This window comes from Mustela lutreola, chromosome 8, assembly GCF_030435805.1.
Source record: "Mustela lutreola isolate mMusLut2 chromosome 8, mMusLut2.pri, whole genome shotgun sequence".
Taxonomy (NCBI): Eukaryota; Metazoa; Chordata; class Mammalia; order Carnivora; family Mustelidae; genus Mustela; species Mustela lutreola.
In genome coordinates, this window is record NC_081297.1 from 80,446,456 (window position 1) to 80,461,914 (window position 15,459).

General features: G+C 37.3%; 1 protein-coding gene across 9 annotated transcripts in view; it reads right to left on the bottom strand.

Annotated features, from left to right (window-relative positions):
* Nucleotides 1-15,459, bottom strand: part of SOX5 (SRY-box transcription factor 5) — a 995,891-nt gene that overhangs the window by 625,886 nt on the left and 354,546 nt on the right. The window lies entirely within an intron of this gene.

The following is a 15,459-nucleotide window of genomic DNA, read 5'->3' on the forward strand; positions in this document are numbered from 1 at the left end:
TTATTATTTACTGAGCACTTTATGAGACAATGGGAGAAAAAAAAAGACCCAGAACCTGTTTTCAAATACCGTGTCTGAGGGACACAGCTTATAACACCACAATAATGTTGTGTTTAGCAATTTAGTATGCATGGGGTCCTAGGACAGAAGCCTATAAAGGGACCCCTGTCGTGGTCTTATCGAGGGGCAAAATTTCTATTTTTACAGAGAGGTCAGGATTTAAGTAGAGCCTTAAAGTTAGGGTTGAAGTTTATGAGGTTTGTAGAGAGAAAGAGAAAGCTAAGCAAAAGGAAGAGAATGCGGGTAGACATGAGAATAGGAGAACATGGCATTTTGAGGAGTAATAATCATTAACCATGGCTGGAGAACTTGTGTGTGTGAGTGTGTGTGCATGTGCGTGTGTGTGTGTGCGTGTGTGTGTCTATGTGTGTGTGTGTGTAAACAGGCATGGAGGTCGGAAGTAGAAACAAAGTCTAGGCCCCAAACGTGCAGTGTATGCCGTTCTAAGGTTGGATTTAATGTACCCTAGAGAGTCACAGAAGGATTTCAAACAGATGAATAACAGGGTAACATTTCCTTTTAGAAAGTTTCAGTTTGGAATGGACACACTGAGGGAGGGAAGCCAGTCAGGAGGTCAGTTCGGGAAAGAGGCAGTGGGTTCTCTCTCGGCAGGAGAGAGAAAAGTATCTGAGGGAAAAGCAGAAAGATGCAGGAGGCTACTGTCCCTCCTGCGAAGAGAAGGCGATATTTCACACATCAGAAATGTCAGTTCAGGTAAGGTAGAAAGATGTAAACAGGTCCAATAAAATATAGTTCATTATGCTATCAAAGCATAGTTTTCTCAAGAGAACAAGAAATATACCCAGTGCTGGGGACAGAGGTCCTAAATCTTTATTATTACGCCCTCAATAGGACTTTATTAAAAGCACCCTAGGAATCCTTTCATAAAAATTAGGTGCTTCCCTTTGAAGTCCCACTTTCTATTTTAATTTCCTATGGCAGAAATTCCAGAAACTAAACGTAAGATTTACACGGATGAGAGGGAGGGAAAAAAAAAAACAGAGAAGAGAGGGCTGGTGAGGTAACATCCGGAAGGCTGGTTCCTGGAATTCTCAGTAACACGCCTGCACTGCCTTTCCTCGTCTTTCACCTCATCGAACCCGCCACACCAGCCCAGCCTCTCACGCACATGTGGACACTTGAGTTTTGAGCCATAAATCTTGCAAAGTCTGTCAACTGACAGCCTAATAACATGAAAGGAGTATCTGCAAACAAGATGGTTTCGAGCCATTGCTTGTGACCCTGAACAAATCAGGGCCTGGTTCCCTTTGCAGGTTAGAGCCTCTCCTTTAATCACTTAACTGGGCAGATTGATGTGACACTTAAGAAATAAACCAAGAGGTCTCTGTTTTCCAGCTATCTACTAGTCTCATTTACTCTTTCCCTAACAATTAAGTCCGGCTTGTCATATTTTGAGACCTAATCAATGTATAAATGAGGGGCGGCTGATAATTTGGCCTTTTCTGCCCTGTATTAGTTATTCACAAAGAATGCAACCTTTTCTGGCTTTCTACCTCGTAATCATTGAGGAGCCTTCAAATAACGACACAGTGAGGTTAAGGGCTAAGGCGGTGGTTATCAATCTTGGCTGCACAAAGAAAAAAAAAAAAATCACCTGTGGAGTTTTGCTGTGTGTGTAGATGTTGTTGGAGGGAGTCGTATTTTAATATTTTAGCATAGATGCTTAAGACTCGAAGTAAACCTAATAAATCAGAATTTCTGGGTATGAGACCCAGGCATTTTTTATGAACATTCACTGTAGATTCAAATGCTCAGTCATAGTTAAGAATAAGAAGGTATCAGCAACGAAGCAATGTTTTCACTAGGGAAGCATGCAAAAATGAGATTCTCAGGAACCACCAAGGCCTACTGAATCAGAATCTTGGGAAGTGCGATCCAGAAATCTGGGTTCTGTCACACTTCTTAATGAATTTTAGATTCACCTAACTTTTGAGAACCACTCTGCAAGGATTTCAAATAGCTGCTTTGTTTTCTGACTATGTCAACTCTAACAGATATTATTAGCACTTGGGGAGTTGGAAGGAGCCCCAAGGATACTCACAGGGACCACGCCAAATTATGATTCCAGATATTAGTGAGGAAGGAGAATGCAAAACATACACACACACATACACACACACACACACACACACACACATCAAAAAGGACATAAAAATAAGTTTCCTGCTTTAATAGAGGAGACACTTCTCAGTGGGGAAAATAATCACCAAGCAACCTATTAAGATTACAGATTAACAGAAAGAGAAGAAATGCTAAAGGGATGCATTACCTCCAGCCTTTTTTGACAGTCGTCTTTCTAGAAGTACGGTGCAGAGACTAAGAGCTAATACTTGATTAAGAAGCAGACCCCACCTAAATACCCAAAAGTGTTGGCCACAGGTGTCCTAAATCTAAAGGACACAAATATCCTCAACGTTTGCTAACTATATGTAGGATTACGCTTGAAATGCTTCATATGATCATTACATCTCATCTTTTGCCTTCCTGCTATCTCTACAATCTTTCATACAACAGGAACCCTTTTCCAGCAGGTGTCCACATAATATTTGCAGTTAAATTGGAGTGACTAGGAGACCCCAAAAGGGGAAAACAACCTAAAAGCAAAATAAAATTAGGGCATACCAAAAAAGACAATGGTGATTTGGGTTGACAATGTTTCTGCTCTCATAAACACTCTTCCCACCATGGTGGGTAAACTGCTCATTTCCCAGGTGGCAAGTGCAGCATATGTTCATGGAGGCAAAGGTTCACAGTCTTTCGCACCTACAGAATAGAAATGCCTCACATTCACTCTGCTCATTCCTAATGGGTCCTAGGAGATGACACAGGATCCCTGGCGCAAACACGAGGAGGACCAATTACCTTAGATCATAATAGAAACTGTTAGAAATATCCAGTAAATTAAAAATGGGTGTGAGCATTAACATTATGTGCTGACTATCCTAAAGAAAAAGAAAGAAAAAAAAACAAAACAAAACATAGTTTTCACAAGAGAATACTTCCCTGATGTCACAGACTTTGTTACTAAGGCTTCTCCAGTTTCTCACCTTGAACATCCTGTCCTGAAAACTGACCCCTCTATCATAAAGCTAGCTGGTTTTTCTTCCAGAGTAAGGCCTGTCAGATCCCATCAAAAACACTCCAAATGAGACTCCTCAGACAGGCAAAAAGTGAAATTAAAACAAGGAGAGGTGAGTAAATTTACTGGAAAAACCACACATACTTATCTTTAAAGATGAGAAGGGGGCGCCTGGGTGCCTCAGTCAGTTGAACTTCCAACTCTTGATTTCAGATCAGGTCATGATCTCTGGATCCTAGGATCAAGCCAGGAGTCAGTCTCCCAGCTTAGCATGGAGTCTGCTTCTCCTCTCCCTTACCCCCGGCCCCTCCCCTGACTCAAACACACTCTTTTCCCCTTTCTCTCTCTCAAATAAATAAATCTTGAAAAAAAAAAGATAAGTAGAAAAATAGTCATAGTATATTTTAAATAGTATTTAAACATATAGAGATTTGTCTCAAGCTAAATCATTGGCCAGGTCCCAGTCCCATCCCTAGCCTGTGGTGAAAGAGTCTGCTACAATAAGCAGGTTTCCTACCGAGTGATTGGAAGACTAGTGCAAATAAGCCTATGCTGTACAGCCCATAGACCACAGTATGTTTCAGTTTAAATAAAGAAGGGCCACGCTCAATCCAGGATCATCACTGCAGTGAGAAGTATCTCCCCATTCCCTGGTGTCATACCTACTGCCCTGGGGCTGGGATAGGACAGAGAAGTGAAAGTCCAAGGTAATCTCTTAGACTTAAATGTCCTAGGCTTCTCAAAATGTTCTCAACTCCCTTACCCATCCTAATATTTGAAAGGTGACTTTCCCCTGATATCTGGATTTGCAGCTTCAGGCTAGAGACAAACAGCTAATTTCTAACAAGTATTTGTCAACTGAAAGACTAACTAAACTGTGCTTTCAGTTGTGACAATTTACAGTCCTTCAACAGTGCATTCAGAGCAGCTCAGTCAAGCTTTGTTTCCATCAGTTTGGTTCAGATTTGGTGACTGAATGGAATAAACACAGAATACTTCTTTATCCAAACCTGAGTTGTGTTTGAAGGGCATCTTAGACCAGGATAAGTAACAATAACAACTAGTATTTATGGGGTCTTTCTGTGGGCTAAGAGCTTATTACCATTTATTCTTCTCACTAACATTGTTAAGGTGCTATGACCACCTCACTTTTTAGCTGAGTTAAGTGAAGTAATCTAGAGGTTAGTAACTAGTTGAGGTCCCATAACTGGCTAAAAAATGTTGAAGCCAACTTCAAATACAGTCAATCTGATTCCAAAGACCTCTTTTAACAATTGCACTATTGTGTCTCATTTATAGAGATGCAAAACAATAATGAAAAAGACCCTAGAAAAATGTGAATATGATATTTTGTCAAATTTACTGTGATACTTTATGGTTATTGCCTAAATAGAAGATCTTAGAGGCCATGAGTGTCAGAATAATCTAGAAACAGAACTCAAGACCTCTGTTTCTGGAATTTTTTTTCCTATATTTCAGATTTTGGATTTACAGTCATGCTATTAATTTCATATTTAGTGATTGTTTCTACATTAAAGGTATGATTGTGCTCACCTCCCTCCCCCTTAAGTATATTCTGTGGGGGGATATTACAGATATTGTTCATATAGATAATGGTGTACGATTTTAGCCTGAGGGCTAAACAAGAGGTCCTGTTTTCATTATTCTCTTGGGACAATAAAATTAATAACACTCAGCAGGGTCACTAGACTCTTGTCAAACCAACCATTGAGTCTTTTCGCATTCAAAAGATACACTGCTATAATTGACCCAGGACTATGTTTTAATTTGTGTGTCCCAACGGGATTCTTGCCAGAACATCAGATTAAAACCAATCCTAAATAGCTTTGCCATTTGTTTCAAAGATGAACATAGCACTTTAATTTTACAAATGGTGTGTAGTTGTCACCAGAGTCCATGGCAGTCCAGACAGGGGCAATAAAACCATGAGCACAACCTTGAAAATCTGTAGAAATCAGTCAACAGCCTTGAGTGGGTGTCTATGTGGTTTGAAGCCATAGTAACAGTTTCTTACAGAAGTCTTATGAAATATTTAAATATTCAGTGTCATCTTCAGATTATGAGTCAGGTCGGGTTTTAATTTGGAAAGTATGACCACACTTCCTTAAACACAACACCAAAACAAGAGCTTGATTTTTTTTTTTTTTTTTTTTTAATTTAAGCCCTGCCGATCTGTTTCTTTGGTCAAAATATCATGAAATGAAGAGTTATAAGAATAAGGATAATGTAATGAAGGAGTCCCAAATGCAAAGACCTAGAGAGGTCATCTGAGGGAGGGATACAGGCTGGTGGGTCTGCAGTGAACTGTTCAGCATACATTCTGTCTAGAGGAGCAGCCAATACTCCACTGCTGCCCACTGCTGAAGACAGAAACGGGGACACTGAGTCCCAGAAGTTATACTTTCCAAGAAAAGTGAGAAATACAGATTTTTAGATAATAGTTACTGACCTTTAAATTTGCAATTACTTCAAAAATAATTTGAAGGAAAACCAACCCAAAAAACAGTGTAGGCCAGATTTGGCCCTTTGGTTAAAAACTTTTGTTAAAAAGAATTTAAGGAATTTTTCTTTTATCTTGTTTTCCTTATATGAATTTTTCGTATAGAAAACAAAGCTAAGACGGGCACCTGGGTGGCTCAGTGGGTTAAGCCTCTGCCTTCGGCTCGGGTTATGATCTCGGGGTCCTGGGATCGAGCCCCACGTCAGGCTCTCTACTCAGCGGGGAGCCTGCTTGCCCCTCTCTCTCTGCCTGCCTCTCTGCCTCCTTGTGATCTCTTTCTCTTTCTCTGTGAAATAAATGAATAAAATCTTAAAAAAAAAAAAAAAAGAAAAGAAAACAAAGCTCAGTTATTCAGCACCTACTATGTTATTGGACTGTATGCAACCTTATGAAATCAGTTTAATTCCTACTTCTAGGTGATCAGGAGCAGAATATTTAAACTATTTCTGTCTCTTTTGCTCACATGTAATAGGCTCATAATATAGCCTGCCTCTTAGAATTGTGACAATGGAATGACATGGTACATGGGAAGAAACTAAATTGGTGCCTGGCATATTATAATCAATTTAAAACATTCAATATTATTATTATTATTATTATTGTTCTTTTTTTTTTTTTTTTAATGTACTGAGTGTTGTTCTAGGTTCTGGGAAGCAAAGATGAATAAGATCAGATCTTTCCTTTAGACAGGTTAAAGTTCAGTGGGGAAGAAAAATAAAATGAATGATCATAATTCAAAAATAGCCTTCCATATATGCCTTCTTAGAATTTGGTATAGAGTTTTCAAATGGGTATGCTTACGATCTCCTCAGTTTTCAGCTCCCTGTAGATACAGGGATACAATGTAAAAGAAATTCAGTGTAAAAGAATTCCTCAGTTTTCAGCTCCCTGTAGATACAGGGATACAATGTAAAAGAAATTCAACTTTTGATTTTTTTGTGATGCCAGATGTGTTTTCTCTGAGGTACCTTCTATGTAGAATTAAATGGGAAGACAATTCACGGGTTATAAAGAAGAGTAGATTTTACATGTCCTGAACGTAATTTGTCTGAGCAGAGTTTCCTCATCTGTATCTTTACTAAATAATCTTCTTTGAATATTGTCCTCTAAATTTTTAGAGATAAGAGTTATAAATCAATATAAGGAGATTTCAGGAGATGAAAAGTGAAAATGACAGTGAACTAATGCTATCCTAAAGGACAAAAAGGCATCAGTGAACCACAGCAAAATTACCCAAAAGGACAAGGTACATAATTTAAAGGGAGAGGTATTTTTCAAATGCCCTGAGTGAAGGAGGCTCATTTGCAGCTTTGGGCTTATTTAATAACATTAAGCAAGAACACTTAACTATCTACAAGAAGGACCGAGAGCATAAATCAGACATCAGTCCACATATTTCAAGATCAAAGCTGTAAAGCAAAATGATTTGTGGGAGCAACTAAACAGTGTGAATATATTATAGCTTTTCAGAGAATACTTAAGCATATTAGTTGTCCAAATTAGGATTTTGTTGTTGATGGAGCCAAAAAGAAAAATATATGCCATTTAGATTTCTTCCTTCTCACCACAGGATACTTTCAGCGAAAATAAAACTTTTTCCAACACACCTTAATCATGGATTATCGATACAGATATTATTCATTAGAAAACTCTTAACTTTATGATCAGGAAAAAAAAAATTTCCAAATGATTCTTATGGAAATAATGCCACATTTACCAGAACTATAATTTACATCGATTATGAGATTTTTCCCATAAAGAAACTAAGAACCATAATCCAGCACCAAAAAGCAAGACAGCCACCTGAGTATTTAGCATTGGTATTTACTATCTAGATTGTGTATGACTTTGTGGACATACTTTGGCTATTTATTTTAATTTTCCAATAAAATTGCATACTACTCTACAACGGAAAAAACATTTTGAATCCTAATTTTCTTTCCATTTCACAAACAGCAGATTTTGCCATAATCTGAAAAACATGTTGAAAACAGCATGCATGTATTTTCTTTTTTTTTTTTAAAGGGTTTATTTATTTATTTGACAGACAGAGATCACAAGTAGGCAGAGAGGCAGGCAGAGACAGAGGGGGAAGCAGCCTCTCCGCTGAGCAGAGAGCCCAATATGGGACTCGATCCCAGGACCCTGAGATCATAACCTGAGCTGAAGACAGCGGCTAAACCCACTGAGCCACCCAGGTGCCCCATGCATGTGTTTTCTTGCATTCAGTGAGTGACTGTATAGGTCTCCCTCTCTCCCCACAGCTAAATTTCTTTTGCATTTGCCATAGTGTTGCAAAGACACCAGAAGGAACAGAACCAAACTCTCCTGCATGTAATTTGTCCAAGTCAGAGTTTCCTCATCTATATTTTCACTGGACAGTAGATACTTAGTAAATCATTTTAAATATATAACATATGAATTATTGGGTGCTTCAAGTAACATACTGGAAAAATCCTAAATACATGGACTATCAGGGGCCAAAAAAACACATTTTCAAAAATTGCCGAGTAATTTTTACCCAAAGGTCTGCATTATTTTGTCATTTTCATTTTTTCCATAATACATAAGAAGGAATGATTCTGGACTCAACATGGTTTGAGCACAGAATCTGGAGCCAAACTGCTATTTCTAGCTATACAGTATTGGCAAGTGATTTGACTTCTGTGCCTCAGTTTTCTCTTCTATAAAATGTGGGTATCAATGGTACTTATTTCATTGCTCTCTCTCTGTGTGTGTGTGTGTGTGTGTGTGTGTGTGTGTGTGTGAATTATTTGACTTAACATATTAACGCACTCAGAAGAGGTCCTGGCACAGTTCCCACTCTTTAGGTGGTGGTTGTTATTATTTACTCACAATAGTAACGTCACATTACATGCACTGGCTTTGCTCACAAGGTTTAGTTAAACCAGAGAATCAGCAAAATGATTTGATTCTGGTTTTCAGCAGTGCCTTTAAAGGTAAGAAGAAAAATTACAGGATAGATAAATGTACAGTTAGATACATTTACAACTAATCAAATGACATCAAGGCAAGTTAGTGTAAACCAGAAAGAAATCTTCAGCAAAATAAGAGCTCCGCTTTTGTCTATTTTATTTGTCAGTATTATCAACAACAAAACGAAGGCTGAAAAAAGTTTAAGCAAAACAAAAATCTTGGAGAAATAACTACTATCCTGAGGAAGATCGTAGGATCACTCTTCAAAAAGATGGCAAAAATGAGTACATTTAAATTTAAAAATGATCGATACAATGCTGCCAAGACAAGCTGACACACTCTGTATGACACACACGTACAGTGAAAGAGAAATGGTTCTAAGCCATTTAGATAAGGATCTTGGTAGATCATGAATTCAGCATGAGTTAACATATTACATCACTCTCAAAAGAGTTTGTGTAATTTTTGAGCAGCATTAATTAGTCACCTCAAGATGCTAGCAGCCTCACTCTTCCTGTAGCGTGTGGAGCACATGGGCTGTTTTGATGCTGAGCGCTACAGCTGAATAAAAGAGAGGGTCTTGAGGTTGGCAACCAGAGTGAGTCAGAGTCTGGGTGATACATTCTGTGCCTGAAGCATCTGGAACAGAAATATTTCAAATAAGTGCCTTCGATTATTTGAAGGATTATCACCAAAGAGGATTTATACTTATTCTGTACAGGTCCAGAGGCAAAATGAAGTAGTATTACAGGAAGTTAGCTTTTTGGCTCAAAATGAGAAAATATATTATCACACGTAAAGCTGTTTCATGGACTGCTTTGTGAGACACAGTGTTCCTTTTTTCTGGAACTCTTCAAGAAAAGTCTCTATAGTGATTTATTTCATTTAGTCAATCAACAGCATTTATTGCTTTGTGACTTTTTACATGGCAGTGTATTAGTTTTGGTGAGTAAAATAATGAATCAAGAAGGACATCGCTGTTTATTAAGTACTCACTGAAAGCTTGACACTGTGCTAGACACTTTGAAATACATTATCTCACTTCTTCTCATACAGGTAGTATATTACCATCTTTGCTGCAAACTCTTCTCTATACCGCAGTTAGAGGGATTTTTAGACAGTAAAAATATGCTCATGAAGTCCCTGTCTTAAAGACGTTAAGTCAGTTTCCACTGCTCCTAAAGTAGACAAGACTTAGCATGACCTAAAGGACTCTGGGTAACTTCCATCTTAAATTCAGTCTCTATCCAGTCTTGCACCTGGTTCTCAGGCACTTCCATACCCATATTCCCTCTGACCACAGAGCTTTTGCACACACAGTTTCCTGCCCCTGGGAGCATGTTTCCCACCCATCCTGACCAGTTCACTCTGGCTTTTCCTTTAGAGCTAAGTTCAAATAGTAAATTGTTAGGGAAAAAATGAGAAAACATAACCTAACCCCCACCCTCCCAAGTATGTAAAAATCTATCGTTATTTCTCATAGTATTGTGCATGTCCTCTTCACAGCATTTACTTACTCTTTGTAATTTTATATTTGACAGTGTTGCTGTTGCTGTTTATTGGATGTGCGTCTTTCACATTTGCTTGTAAGGTCCAGTAAGGCAGAACCTGTGTCTAATGCTGTTCCTTTGAGGAAACGATAAAGCATGCTGACTCTGACAACAGATTCTGGACCCAGACCACCTGGGTTTGAATCCCGGTTTTACTACTCCCTTGCCATGTGACCTTCACGAGTGCTTAACTTCTTGGTACCATAATTTCCTCATTCACAAAAGGGGGTAATTAATAGAAGCTGCTGTGAGGATTAAATGAGTTCACACATGTAGAGCCCTCAGAACACTGCCTGGCACATAGACATTCCATAATAAAGACTATTATTTGTTTGTTGTTGAATCCCAGAGTTCTACACAAGGCCTGGCACACAGAAGATAATATTTGTTCAACAAATGAATGAATGATGAAACCAAGATGGCAGATTTAGAGATGGACCTTGCCTTCATACTTAGGACTCTCAGAATCCAAAGATGCTTGTTACGTCCTCCCACTAGATTACAGAGAACAGGCAACAAAATGCTACAGGAACATAGCAGAGGAAGCAATTAATTTCACTGGGAGAATGAGTCGAGGTAAATTTGAGCTTACCTGTAAAAAAAAAAATAGGTGAGATATCAATAAGTAGAAACAAAAGTAAAAGACGTTTTTGGTAAAAAGAAACACCAGCAAAGACACTGAGGCAGTATTTAGAGAATCAGGAATAGTCTCAGGAGGGGGCACCTGGCCGGCTCAGTCACTAGAGCATGCAAGTGTTAATCTAGGGGTCATGCACTCAAGTTGCACATTGGAAATAGAGCTTACTTTAAAAAATAATAAAATAAATACTTTAAAAAATGAATAGTATGAGATGAGTGAATATAGGTTAAATTATAAAGGTGGTCATGAATAAATTAGCAAATGATCAACACAAATGCAAAGAAATGGGAACTTTATTCTGAAGAAAACTGAAAGTCATCCAAGCCTTTGTTCAAGACACAGTCTTATGAGTTGTCCATTTGTTTTGTTCTGTTTAATGTTTATGGAAGGATTAGACAGTTCACTAGACACAAGCAATTATTTGAATTAATATTAAAGTAGCCCAAACAAGGTATGATGAGAGCTTTGCCTCTAGGAGTGGCAATGGGAATAGAAAAGAAGGAATGAGAAAGCAAAACTAATTGCCCCCAAACAAGAGCTCTGTTGCGTTAACTCTGGTACATTCAAATGGTAGACAATACACAGTCATTAAAGTATTGCATAAAAGTTTATCTAACTACATAAAAGATGTTCCCATCATTAAATAAAAAAGCAGGCTCTAAAACCATCACAAAGTATGATCAGTTTCTATACAAAACATATATATTGTTCATATATATTACATCTTGACTATTTTACGCACTTACTTTTTTAAAAATGCAAGACTGTATGCCAAAATCTTACTAGTCTTCTTCTTTGGTTAGAGGATTAAAGTTGTGTTTTTAATATTATTTTCTTGTTTTGCTCTTTTTTCCCCCCTAGCATATCCCCAATGAACATGGAATCCTTTTGTAGGAAAAACAGATGAAAACATGACAAAACATTTTGAAAAAAGGAAAAGTAGGGTAAAATGTCCACAGAAATTCTGGGAAGTAGAATGATCAAAACATGGAAACAGTTGCATAGGACCATCAGGAGGAAAAGGGGGAGATTCCAAACTGATCTCATTATGATCAGGATATCACACCATTGGGACAGGAAAACATGACATCATGATCATTTTGTCCCATACTACAGAAATAATCCTGTTATTTGGCAACAATTCGATGGCTTTGTTCTCTAATCATACACCTTTCTCCTTTGCAAAGAAAATGATTGTTATTGACATTGTGTTTTTTTTTTTTTTTCATCACTGGAATGCAGAACATGTATGAAGCAAACCAGATATCAGCTTTCACAGAAAAAAAAAAAAATGAATTGTAGAATTACCCAGGATCTTCTGAAGATTTACCAATGGAGGAACCAACAGTCACAACCTGACTGCAACATAATATTAAACTCAGATATACTTGGGGCTTCAGACATTTTATTACTTTTTTTTTTTTTTTTTTTGAGAGAGAGAGAGTGAGCACGAGCAGGGGTTGAGGGCAAGAGGGAGAAGGAGAGAGAGAATCCCAAGCAGGGTCTATAGTGAGCCTGACGTGAGGCTCAACCTCATGTCCTTGAGACCATGCTTTTAGCCAAAACCAAGAGTTAAATGTTTAACCCACTGAGATGCCCAGGTGCCCCAGATTTGATCATTTTAAAGACTCTTGGGCAGTTTTAAATAGTAACAAACTTAAACAAGCTTAAAATAATCAATTCTACCCAAGGATATTATATCTAGGACTTTTACTTTAGATAGCTCAGAAAAGTTTGTGTACCATTTCCAGTAGAAAGACAACTCCAGAGGAAATGTCTAATAGTATCAAATTTCATTAGAATAACTGATTGAGCTAAGACCAGCGATGGCAAATCACCTTGGAAAACATGGTATTCTAATAAGCTGATGTCTTGTTGTTTTCTGAGCTATAAACATGACATCTCATCATTAAATTTCATTCTTAAATATCTGCAAAGATAGAAAGATGCTGAGAGCATGCTAATTTATAACAAAGACTATAAAGTGTCCCATTCAAAGAAAAGAATCAGTTTGAAAAAGCACAGATAGAAATACATTTTTTTCACATCTGTATTTTATCTGAGTGTTTTTATAAAATTAGACATTGTGATTTTGGTGTTACTATTAATCTATATTAGTTTAAATTTACATCTCTATCCTTGACCTCTCACCCTTTCTCCAGTTTCATTTTTCTCACTATCTGCAGGACAATTACTTGGGCACTCTTTGTCTGAATCTATTATCACCCCTTCCTAGCATGTTCTTTGCCAACTATCCTCATTACCACTTATCCTTGAGGTTGTCTGTGTTCGTTAATGGAATCTAGCATTGTCTTTCTGACATGAGGAAAAAAATCAACTGTGTCTCAGTCATCTGTCCAAAATGCAATCTCATGGAATATGAGAAACTACTCCTTGTGCAGTCTTCCATGCCTTAAGGACAAGCCAAGTTTGACTTTAAAATGGCCTATTAATATCACTACTTAGCAACAGAGTTTTAATGTAAAATCTTTCAGAAAAATCTTTACTACAGCAAAAGGAATATGTAACTTCTGCTGTTCTTATAGATTTTAATGGATTTTTAATCTACCCGATGGTAGGCTGTAAATTCGTGCTCAAAGGAAACACAAGTGCAACTCAATGGGAAGTTTTATTGGATTGCTTACAGAGAATTATAGTTATGATCAAAAGCCAGGAGTGAACAAAGCCTGAATGCCTCTCTTCTCTTTTCAAGTGATTTGAATGCTTCATTTCTTCCTGTGTACTTCCTAAATTAGAATTTAAATGAATAAGGCAAAAAGTCTAAGTTAGGCAGCATGAGGATGAAGCATGAAAAGCAAAGTTTTGGAAAACTCACAAGTGGCAAAGAGCTCCCTGAATAATCAATACTTTGAGATATTTATATCCAAAAATTATTAACAATTTATTCAAATATGTTCATTCTTTGTAATAGCAAAGGCACCTATTATGTATAGACTACATGGAGAAACAAGATCAGTCAACTAACATTTATGTAATACTTAAAAGTTAAGAAAGAAAATACTATTTCCAAAACAGGGAGTGAAGGTTTTATAAAGAGGAAGACATTTGAACTTGAGCTAATAGTTGGCTACAGCATCAAGGACAGGGCCTGAGTATATAGGGTCTTGAATATCAGTCTATTAAATTTAGATGTAACCCAATAGGTCATTCAGGGCAACATTAACCTTTTTTGAGCAGGGCAGTTACAGGACCAGAGCAGTGATTTGGGAAGACTAACTCCTTTGTAGTGTGTACAATACATTTTCATGGAAAGAACCTGGAGTTAGAGACACCAGCTAAGAGGTTAATAAAATGCTGCAGGTAAGAAGTGACAATGACACACTCCATTCTCTTCTAATGAAGGAGATGTGTAATTATAGGAAATTGATTTCTAAAAATGATTTGTTGAAAATCACATTCCATTAGGTTTGATGATATTATATGAATATATATTCTACAGGAAAAAATAAAAACAAAACAAACCCACAAACATTATCTACCAGGATAGAAATCCTAAATTGAATGCCTATCTAAGTCTACCATATCCCATCTCATTTTTGCTACAATAACTTTTCCCCATATGAGTCTCAAAGCCTCCTCTTAGTCCTTAGCAATTATTGAAAACTTCCTTAATAACAGGGCTTTCAGACAGCTGTTAGAACTTGAACTCTTATGATACTACAGACATTCAGCATCCAAAGTCTCTCTCTGACTTCTAATTTCCGAAATATATGATGAAAGCATAACATACAGGAACCTGTCTGTTCTCTAATACTTCAAAGGCCTAAAAGCCAGAGATCCATCCATATTAAATAAACCCTTATTTGTCTTTTAAATTTATAAGTTTGAAACTCTGTGAAACTCTTTTTTTTCCCCCTTTCTTGTAAGAAAGCTATTTCTCACATTCATGTAATCAGCAATAGTCAGGGCACATAATCTTCCTTGAGGTGCCATGGATATGTGATCTCAATCATCCCCTCTAACATTGCACCAACTATGGATATAGTGCTAAATGGCAGATTGTTTCTAAGCAAGGGCCCCAAGTGTGCTCTCAAGTCTTACATAGAAAGTCTCATCCTAACACCCTGTGGAAGCTTGGTATTGCCTTCAAATGAACTCTTTGTCTCTGGGAAAGCAGTCTATCAAAGTCCACAATTCCTTATTATAAATAGCTATTCTTTTTTAGTCTGTAGTCCTTGTTCTTATCCACAAATCTTTTATTTCATTTTTCAAGTCAAGTCATATTGTACTTTCTTTCTCATTGGCCCTATGTATTATTTTCTTCCTTAAAAAATTATGTAAAGCAGAATTTTATATACATATATATGTATACACACACACACACACACACACTTTTTTAAAGAGTTATTTATTTATTTTAGAGAGAGAATGTGGGTATATATGGGTTGGGGGAGGGGCAGAGGGAGCGACTTTTCATGCAGATTCCCTGATGAGCAGCGAGCCCAGCTCAGGGCTTGATCCCATGACCCAAGAGATCATGAACCAAGCTGAAACCGAGAGCTGGATGCTTAACTGACTGAATCACCTAGGCTCATATATGCATATACATACATATATATATGTTTTATAAAATCATGAAATCAAGACATTGCTGAAATATTAAGACATATTGAGACAAATTCCAATATTC